This window comes from Condylura cristata, unplaced genomic scaffold (genome assembly GCF_000260355.1).
Source record: "Condylura cristata isolate star-nosed mole 26May11 unplaced genomic scaffold, ConCri1.0 scaffold00040, whole genome shotgun sequence".
Taxonomy (NCBI): domain Eukaryota; kingdom Metazoa; phylum Chordata; class Mammalia; order Eulipotyphla; family Talpidae; genus Condylura; species Condylura cristata.
In genome coordinates, this window is record NW_004567141.1 from 3,773,046 (window position 1) to 3,781,646 (window position 8,601).

Below are 8,601 nucleotides of genomic sequence, written 5' to 3' on the forward strand. Positions count from 1 at the left end.
TCGAACTCATGCGGAAGTGGCTTTTAGCTTCTCAGTGCTGCGCTTTACCCCGCTGCGCCACCAGGGAGGGCCACATTTTCTTTTTTTAAAAAAATACTTTATTTACTTTTGCATACAAGCTCAGAGGTGTAGATCAGAGGTGTGGGGTTGTGGGAGGATTCATCAGAGGCAGAGTGGGGAGCACAACAGGCAGAGTGACCAAAATACTCTGCTGAGGGGAGCAGTGGGCAGGTCAGGAGAGGTCTGCTGTGCCCTGTGGGTCACCTCCCTGGCCCGGGATTGAACTCATGCTGCAGTGGCTGTGGAGAGCTTCATAGTGCTGTGCTTTGACCCCTGACATCACCAGGAAGGTCTCTTATCACATTTTCAAGTGTTGATGTAATACAGAATAGTTTTTCTGACCATAGTGGACCTAGGTAGATTGTAATAATAAGAAAAATAGAAAATATGTAAGTGATTGGAAATTAAGCAATATATATATATATATTTGTACAATGTTTTTACTCTATTACATATAAATGTAAAATAATTCTGTGAACACTGGGCTTAATTGCTCATATTTTTTATAATAGTTTATTTATAAATCATTTTGTGCCTTTTTCCACCCCAGTTGTCAATCCCCCATGGGCTTCCCATGACCGTATCCCATCACCATAGTCCCGTACACCTCCCCTCTCCACATTCCCCACTCTACTCTCATAAAATGCCTCTGGTATATTGTTGCTCATTATTATTCTTCTCTCCCTCCCAGCCCCCCCACCCTGTCCTTTATGCTCCTGCTATGAGTGAAACCATCCTGTTTTTTTCTTTTTCTTTCTGACTTATTTCACTGAGCATGATCCCTTCCATGTTGCTGCAAAAGACATGTGTTTCTTTTTTTTTGGTTGCTGAGTAATATTCCATTGTGTATATGTACCACATCTTTTTAATCCAGTCATCTACTTTTGGGAATTTGGGATGATTCCATGTCTTTCCTATGTAAATAAAGCAGCAATAAATATGGGGGTGCAGGTGTCCTTTTGAATCAGTGTTTTTGTGTCTTTTGGGTAGATACCTAGGAGTGGGATTAAGCAATATAATTTTTTTAAAAAGATTTATTTATTTATTTATGCATACAGAACTGGGGTACAGGCCACAGGTGCAGGGGCGGTGAGAGGATTCACCAGAGTGGGGAGCAGAACAGGCTGACTGAAGAAGTACACTGCTGAGGGGAGTAGCAGGCAGGTCAGGAGAGGTCTGCCACGCCATGTAGGTCACCTCATGCTGAAGTGGCTTTAGCTTCTTAGTGCTGTGCTTTAACCTGATGCACCACCAGGGAGGGCCCAAGCAATATACTTTTAAATAACCCATGAATAAAGAAACATGATGGAAATAAAAAAGTAGCTTGACTGAATGATACTGAAATTAGAACATATAAAAACTTAAGGGATGCAACTACAATTATGTTTAGAGGAAAAAAAGACTGAAATGAATGCTATAATAGTCCATCTCAAAGTTTAGAAAAACCCTACAGATTGAGTCCATAGGAGGAAGGCAAAACATACTAAAACCAGAAATTAATAAAATAAAAAACAAACATAACAGTAAGAATTGAGAAAGCAAAGGTTGGATTTTTAAAAAGTACTAACACATTGATGCCCTCCTTAGCAAGAGCATAAACATTTTTTTTAAAGACACACATTACCAACATCAAGAATGAAAAGAGAGGCCCGCCCTGGTGGCACAGTGGGATAAAGTATCGCACCATGAAGCTGTCCGCGGCCATCCCGGACAGGGAGCTGACCCACATGGCGCGGCAACCTCGCCTGTCACCCGCCACCCCGTCAGCAGTGTGTTTCAGCCAATCCACCTGTCCTGCTCCCCGCCTTGTCTCTGGTGAATCCTCTCACCCTCCCACACCTCTGGTCTATACCCCAGTTTCTGTATGCATAAATAAATAAAATCTTAGAGAGGGAAAATAGGTATCATAATAGACATTAAAAAGATAATTAATGATTAGAAGATATTGAGAGCAATTTCATGCCAATAAATTTAAAATTTTCTGTTAAGTAACCAAATTCCTTGAAAAATACTTTTAATAATAGAAAGAGGTAGAAAATTCGAATCTAAGCCTCTCTTGTCCTAAGACTGCCCGGCTGTATCTTTTGCAGATGTTTCTTTTTCTTTCTTCTTTTTTTCCTTAATAAATTTACTGGTGCTGCTGAGCCAGGAGAGTCCGCCGAACCTAAGACCCCCCACATACTGAGCCCAACCTCACTGCCCACTTCGGGATTGGAGGTGGCTGTTTACTGCTCTTTAGGGCCTGGCTTTCCCTGATGTCATCTGCCTGCTTACTCCCCAGTCCACAAAACCCCAAACCTTAAGAGTGCTGCATCTGTTAATAAAATTGTATTTAAAATTAAAAACCTTTCAACAAGTGAACGTCATACCCATGTGGTCTTAATGGCAAATATCTCCAGATATCTAAGGAGGAGTGGCATCATTTTTTCTCAAACTCTTCCAACTCACTTTGTGAGACCAGCAGAACTTTGACATCAAAAATCTCACACGAATATTAATAAAAAAAAATGTCAGGCTTTTACAGAATATTGGGGTACTATAACTAGAAAACTTGCTACATCACACAAAAGTTTTTTAACTTATTTTAGTAAATCAAGAATGGTATAGGATTTGAATATTTATCAACTAAGGTATGCATGACAATTTATCATTAACAGAATAAATGAGAAAAATACATGGCTATCTCAATAGATACAGAGGTGCTTCATAAAACTATATACTATTAAAAATAAAACCTCTTAGAAAACTAGGAAAAGGGCTCTCCCTGGTGGCACAACTGGTTAGGACGCAGCACTGCAAGCTAGCCACAGCAGCTTCAATGCTAATTGGATTCCCAGACCTGGGAGCTGACCCACATGGTGCAGCAGACCTCTCCTGTCTCCCTGCTGCTCTCCTCAGCAGTGCACTGCTGAGTACTGTCACAGTGTACTGTCGATCCGCCTGTTCTGCTCCCCACTCTGTCTCTGGTGAATCCTCTCACTGCCCTGCACCTCTGGCCTGTACCCCAGTTCTGTATGCTAAATAAATCTTTGGGAAAAAAACTAGGGTATGATGTTGGGGTATCATTTAATAAGGTTAAAACTAAGCCCTCACCCCTTGTCCAGCAGGAAGGTTTGGAAGACTTGAATAAAAGGAATTGATAAGGTTGCCATGGGAACCAGGGCTTAAATTGACCACTTTGACGTTGAATGCACAAATAGGGTCAGGACAATCTCTCAAGGTCAACACCCAAGAGCAGACAGCTCCAGAGTAACCAGTCCAATGACCCTGCAGTCACAAAAAGCCCATCAAAACCAATTATAAAAGGGAGCCCCAACTCCTTCATCACATGCAGACCCCCTTGTCTCGCTCACTGCTCCTCTTAGCAGTGTATTTCAACACCCCTTTTCTGTTCTCAGTCTCTCGTGAATTTTTTCACCCTAGTGCCTCCAGGCTCACTTAGCTCTCCCCATGACACTGCCTTTCTTAGATAAGGACTAAAACAATAACTCTTAATATAACATCACTATTTTGCTATCTTAAAAAATATTATTTATGTATGCATACAAGAACTGGGGTACAGGCCAGAGGAGCAGGGATGTGAAATTATTCACTAGAGACAATGGGGAGCTGAATAGGCAGATCTACTGAAATACACTGCTGAGTGTTGTAACTCGGGGGTCACTCAATAAGACACATGGACTCAGGTCGAGAGATTTAAAGCAGCAGGGTTCATTAGCCAAACACTGCTGCACCAGGGTCCCCAAGCCAGGCGGCAAGAGAGACCCTGAGCAATCTAGGTGACTAGCTTTTATAGGGCAAAACCACAGACATTGTTACAGTACAAACAGAGTATGTTTAGGGGCGCGGTTTCAGGTAACTATAAATACGTTTTGGGTATCCATCAAGAGACAAAGGCCTGCTGTCAAAAGTAGGAACAAACTGTTTCAAAAGAGGATTTACTTTTTTGTACCCATGGCGGGTATTTTCCATAGGAATCTGGGAGGGGGTTATTGGGGGGGCACTCGGCCCACAAAATGGAGCCCTTGGACAAAGACATTACAGTGGGCAGGTCATTTTTCACCATTTCCAACACTGAGGGGAGCAGCAGGCAAATAGGCCAGAGGTCTGCTGTGCCATGTGGAGCTCCTCCCTGCTGGCCAGGGATGAAACTCATGCTACATGAGTTGGTGATAGCTTGGTAGTGCTGTCTTTAACCCCTGTACCAGAAGGAAGGCTATATTTTCACTAGCTTTTTTTTTTTTTTAAGATTTACTTTAGTATTTATGCATACAGAACTGGGGTACAAGTTAGAGGTGTGTGCGTGCAGTGGGGGTGTATGAGAGGATTCACCAGAGACAAAGCAGGAAGCAGAATAGGCAGATTGACTGACATACACTGCTGAGGGGAGCAGTGGGCAGGTCAGGAGAGGTCTGCTGTGCCATGTGGGTTCACCTCCCTGGCTGGGGATGGAACTCATGCTGCAGTGGCTGCTGATAGCTTCGTAGTGTTGTGCTTCCACCAGTTGTGCCCTATTTCACTATCTTAATAGTGAGATAGTAAAATCAATTTCCTGAGGCAGAGAATGAGATAAAGTATTTACTATTATAGTATTTAGTTAATATTGTTCTGGAGATTCTGTTACAGGGCAGGGAGAGAGGGGCACCTCTGAAACCCCAAACTGCCTGCTTTAAATAGGTTCTGCCATCCGCCACATCAAGACAAGACATAGAGCTTTAATGGGAAGGAACTTTAATACAATGCGTATACAACACAGAAGACAAAGAATATAATTTCTAACTCAAACACTTGAAGTTACCCATCCCCTTGTGGGTAAAAGGCCACCCAAAAGGGATTGGCCCAAAGCAAGGCCTGAAAGCCTGTCACAAGCCCAAAGCACCTTCTGGCTGGGACCCATGGAAAAGGGTCAGACATGGCCAGAGAAGTCTGGGCAGAAAAAGCAAAATCAAAATTAGATAAAATCTGCCATAGTCAGGCCCTCCCTAGTGGTGCAGCGGGTTAAAGCACAGCACTAAAGCCACTTCCGCCTGAGTTCTATCTTCACCCCAGAGGTGACCCACATTGTGCGGCAAACCTCTCCTGACCTGCCCGCTGCTCCCCTCAGCAGTGTACTTTGTCAGTCAGCCTGTTCTGCTCCCCACTGTCTCTGGTGATTGTCTCACTGCCCCTGCACCTCTGGCCTTTACCCCAGCTCTGTCTGCTTAAATAAATAAATCTTTAAAAAAACACTGCCATAGTCAACAACGCACTGGCCTCTCACCCACATCTGTTTTAAACAGTCTAGGGCCAAGAAACAAGCATGGTTTTGTAACAGGGTGGTCCCTAGGAAAAAGGGAAGTTCCAGGTTCCCTGCCCCACCCAGAAGGAGGGTGGAGCTGAGAAAAAGAAGAGAAGGAAGCAGGATGGAGAAGGAGGAGACCTAAGGAAGCCATATGGAGCAGCAAGCATGTGATGAAGAAACCATGCTTGTTTCCTGACCCTGGACTGGTTAAGGCAGATGTGGGTGAGATACCTGTAGGGAGGTGACCATGGCAGTGTTTATATTGATTTTGATTTTGCTCTTTTCCTCCCAGATTTGTCTGGCCATTTCTGACCCTTTTCCATGGGTCCCGGCCAGAAGGTGCTTTAGTCTTGTGGCGGCTTTCAAGCCTTGATTTGGGCCAATCCCTTTTGGGTGGACTTTTGCCCACGAGGGGATGGGTCACTTCAGGTGTTTGATTTACAAGTTATATTCTTTGTGTTCCGTATTGTATATTTATTGTATTAAAGTCCCTTTTCATTGAAGTTTTATATGTTTTGTCTTGTTGCGGCAAATGGCAGAACCCACTTAGAGCAGGCAGGTTTTGGAGCTTAGGGGTGCCCCTCTCCCCCTCTCCTATAACAGATTTTGTACTGTAACAGATTTGGTGTCCTATAACAGTTTCTTCACATCTCTCTCTGCTCCATGTGCCTCCCTCTGGTCTCCTTCTGGCTCCATCCTGCTTCCTTCTTCTCCAGACTCCTTCTCTTCTCTGCTCAGCTCCACCCTCCTTCTGGGTGGGGCAGGGAACCTGGAACTTCCCCTTTTCTTGGGGACCACCCTGTTATGCAACCAATGCTATAGAGCTAGAAAAGGAAAAAATGTGTAAGAATTGAAAATAAAGTAAGCATAGTTGTAAACAACTATGATCAAATAAATAGAAAACCTCAAAGAATCTATAGATAATTAATATTATGGACTCAAAGTCAAATAAAAATTGATTGTGTTTCTATATACAATTAGATGTTATTAAAAAATAGTTCAGGAGCAGGCCCTCCCTGGTGGCGCAGTGAGTTAAAGCACAGCACTAGGAAGCTAAAGCCACCTCTGCATGAGTTCGATCCCTGCCTGCCCCGTAGGTCACCCACATGGAGTGGCAGACCTCTCCTGATCCGCCTGCTGCTCCCCTCAGCAGTATACTTAATTGATCTGCCTGTTCTGCTTCCTGCTCTGTGTGTGGTGAATCCTCTCACCGTCCCTGCAGCTCTGTATTGTACCCCCATTCTATGTGCATAAATAAATAAATCTTAAAAAAAAATAGTTCAGGAACAATTGAACATATATAGAAACATTTGCATATTATATATTTACAATATAATATATTATAGATATATACACACACACACACACAGAGCAAACAATTTCCATCAGAATAGATAAAAAGCTGTGACTACATAACAAATTATCTAATTTTAAAATGAACACAAGACTTGAGCAGGCATTTCCAAAGACCAATAAACATATGAAAAATGTTTAACCAGAGGAGAATTTAATTAAATCACAACTGGATGTGCTAGTCATGTTTGCTTAACAATGTTGTGGTTTGTGAAATTCAGAGCATAGTTACACAAGCCCAGATGGTCTAGCTCACTACACACCTAGGGGGAATGGAATAGCCTACAGGGACCAACATCATTTATGCATCCATAGTTGACTGTCATTGAGCAGAGCAGGACTATAAATACATACAAGGAGAACTCAAATGAAATAGATTGGTAATACAAAGTGTTGTAGGATAAGAGTAGAAAATCTGCAAAGAAGGCATCACAAGACTCACACAAAGAGGTAGGGATGGAAGGGATTAACATAGCCATTAATCCAGCCAGCAGACTACTATCAGGCTACTGCAGGGAGTGTCAGGAGCACAGACCTGAAGGTGAAGATACGGAGATTAAGGAACCAGCCACCCATCCACAAAGACGAGCCCCTCCCTACTAGAGAAGATGGTCAAACCTAAGGCTGCCCCGCAAAAGGAGTAGCAGTCCGCACCTGTGCCAGGAGGCGCTTCTTTCCACAAACCCGTTCCCTTGGCAGGGCAGCAGCCTCCTGTCTGCCTAGACCTGTACCTCCGGGGGTGGGGGTGGGGGGTGTCTACCTCAGTGGAGGCCGTTTTCCTCGGGGCCATCCACCTGTGACCATGCAGGTCTCTCAGCAAACCTGTCCCTTTCAGCGCAGCTCTTCCAGTCCACTTGTGTCTAAACAAGTGTCTTTTAATTTTCTGTTCCTTTCTCTAATAAACCTTCTCTATCAATATAACTCATGTCTCTGTCTTGTGGAGAAGCTCACCTGGGAAACTTGCTGCGAGCTGCTGAAAGGGGAGCTCTGGTGAAACCTTTCCTAGAGGGAACCCAGGACCCCACTCTCTAAACCTGCTGACTCCAAAAACGACATCACAAAGTGTTGACAAAGATGTAAAACAACTGTAACTCTCAAGTCCTGCTGGTGGGATTGTAAATTGGCTTATGCACTTTGGAATACTGACATTATTACTACAAGCTAGTTACTAAAGCTAAAATTCTGCCTATCCTTTCACCAAGAAGTGAATAGTGGGGGCAGCAGTCTTTCTGCCCACCTGTGAGCAGAAAGTGAGAGAAATATATACATATACGTCCATCGAAAGACATACAAGAATGTTCAAAGGAACTTTATTCACAATAGCTAGAGTTATAACAGCACGAGTGAGGGCCTGCTCTGGGGGCGCAATGCATTGAAGTGCAGCACTATGAAGTTAGCCACAGCTGTGTTAGCACAAGCTCAATACCCAGCCAGGGAGGTGACCCCCATGGCACAACAGACCTTTCCTGTCTTGCCCGCTGCTCCCCTCAGCAGTGTACTTTGTCAATCTGCCTGCTCTGCTACCCACTCTGTCTTTGGTGAACCCTCTTACTGCCTCTGTTTCTCTGTATCCCAGTTTAAATAAATGTCTTTACTAAAAAAATCCAAATGGCTATAATAGAACAGATAAACAAACACTCACACAGTGAGATGCCACATGGTAATAGAAAGAATGAGCCATGGAAACACACAATACACATTAATCTCACACATTATGTGGAACACAATAAACCTTCCATAACTGAAATTCTGTATGACTTGATTTCTGCCCAAATCAAGGACAGGGAAAACCAGTAACAGTCATTCTCAGAGCAGTGGTTGGTTATTCTTGTGTGGGAGAGGGTAGGGGAGGGGAAGAACCTTCTTGGATATTACAAATATTTATCTTCGTCAGGATGGAGCTTTCA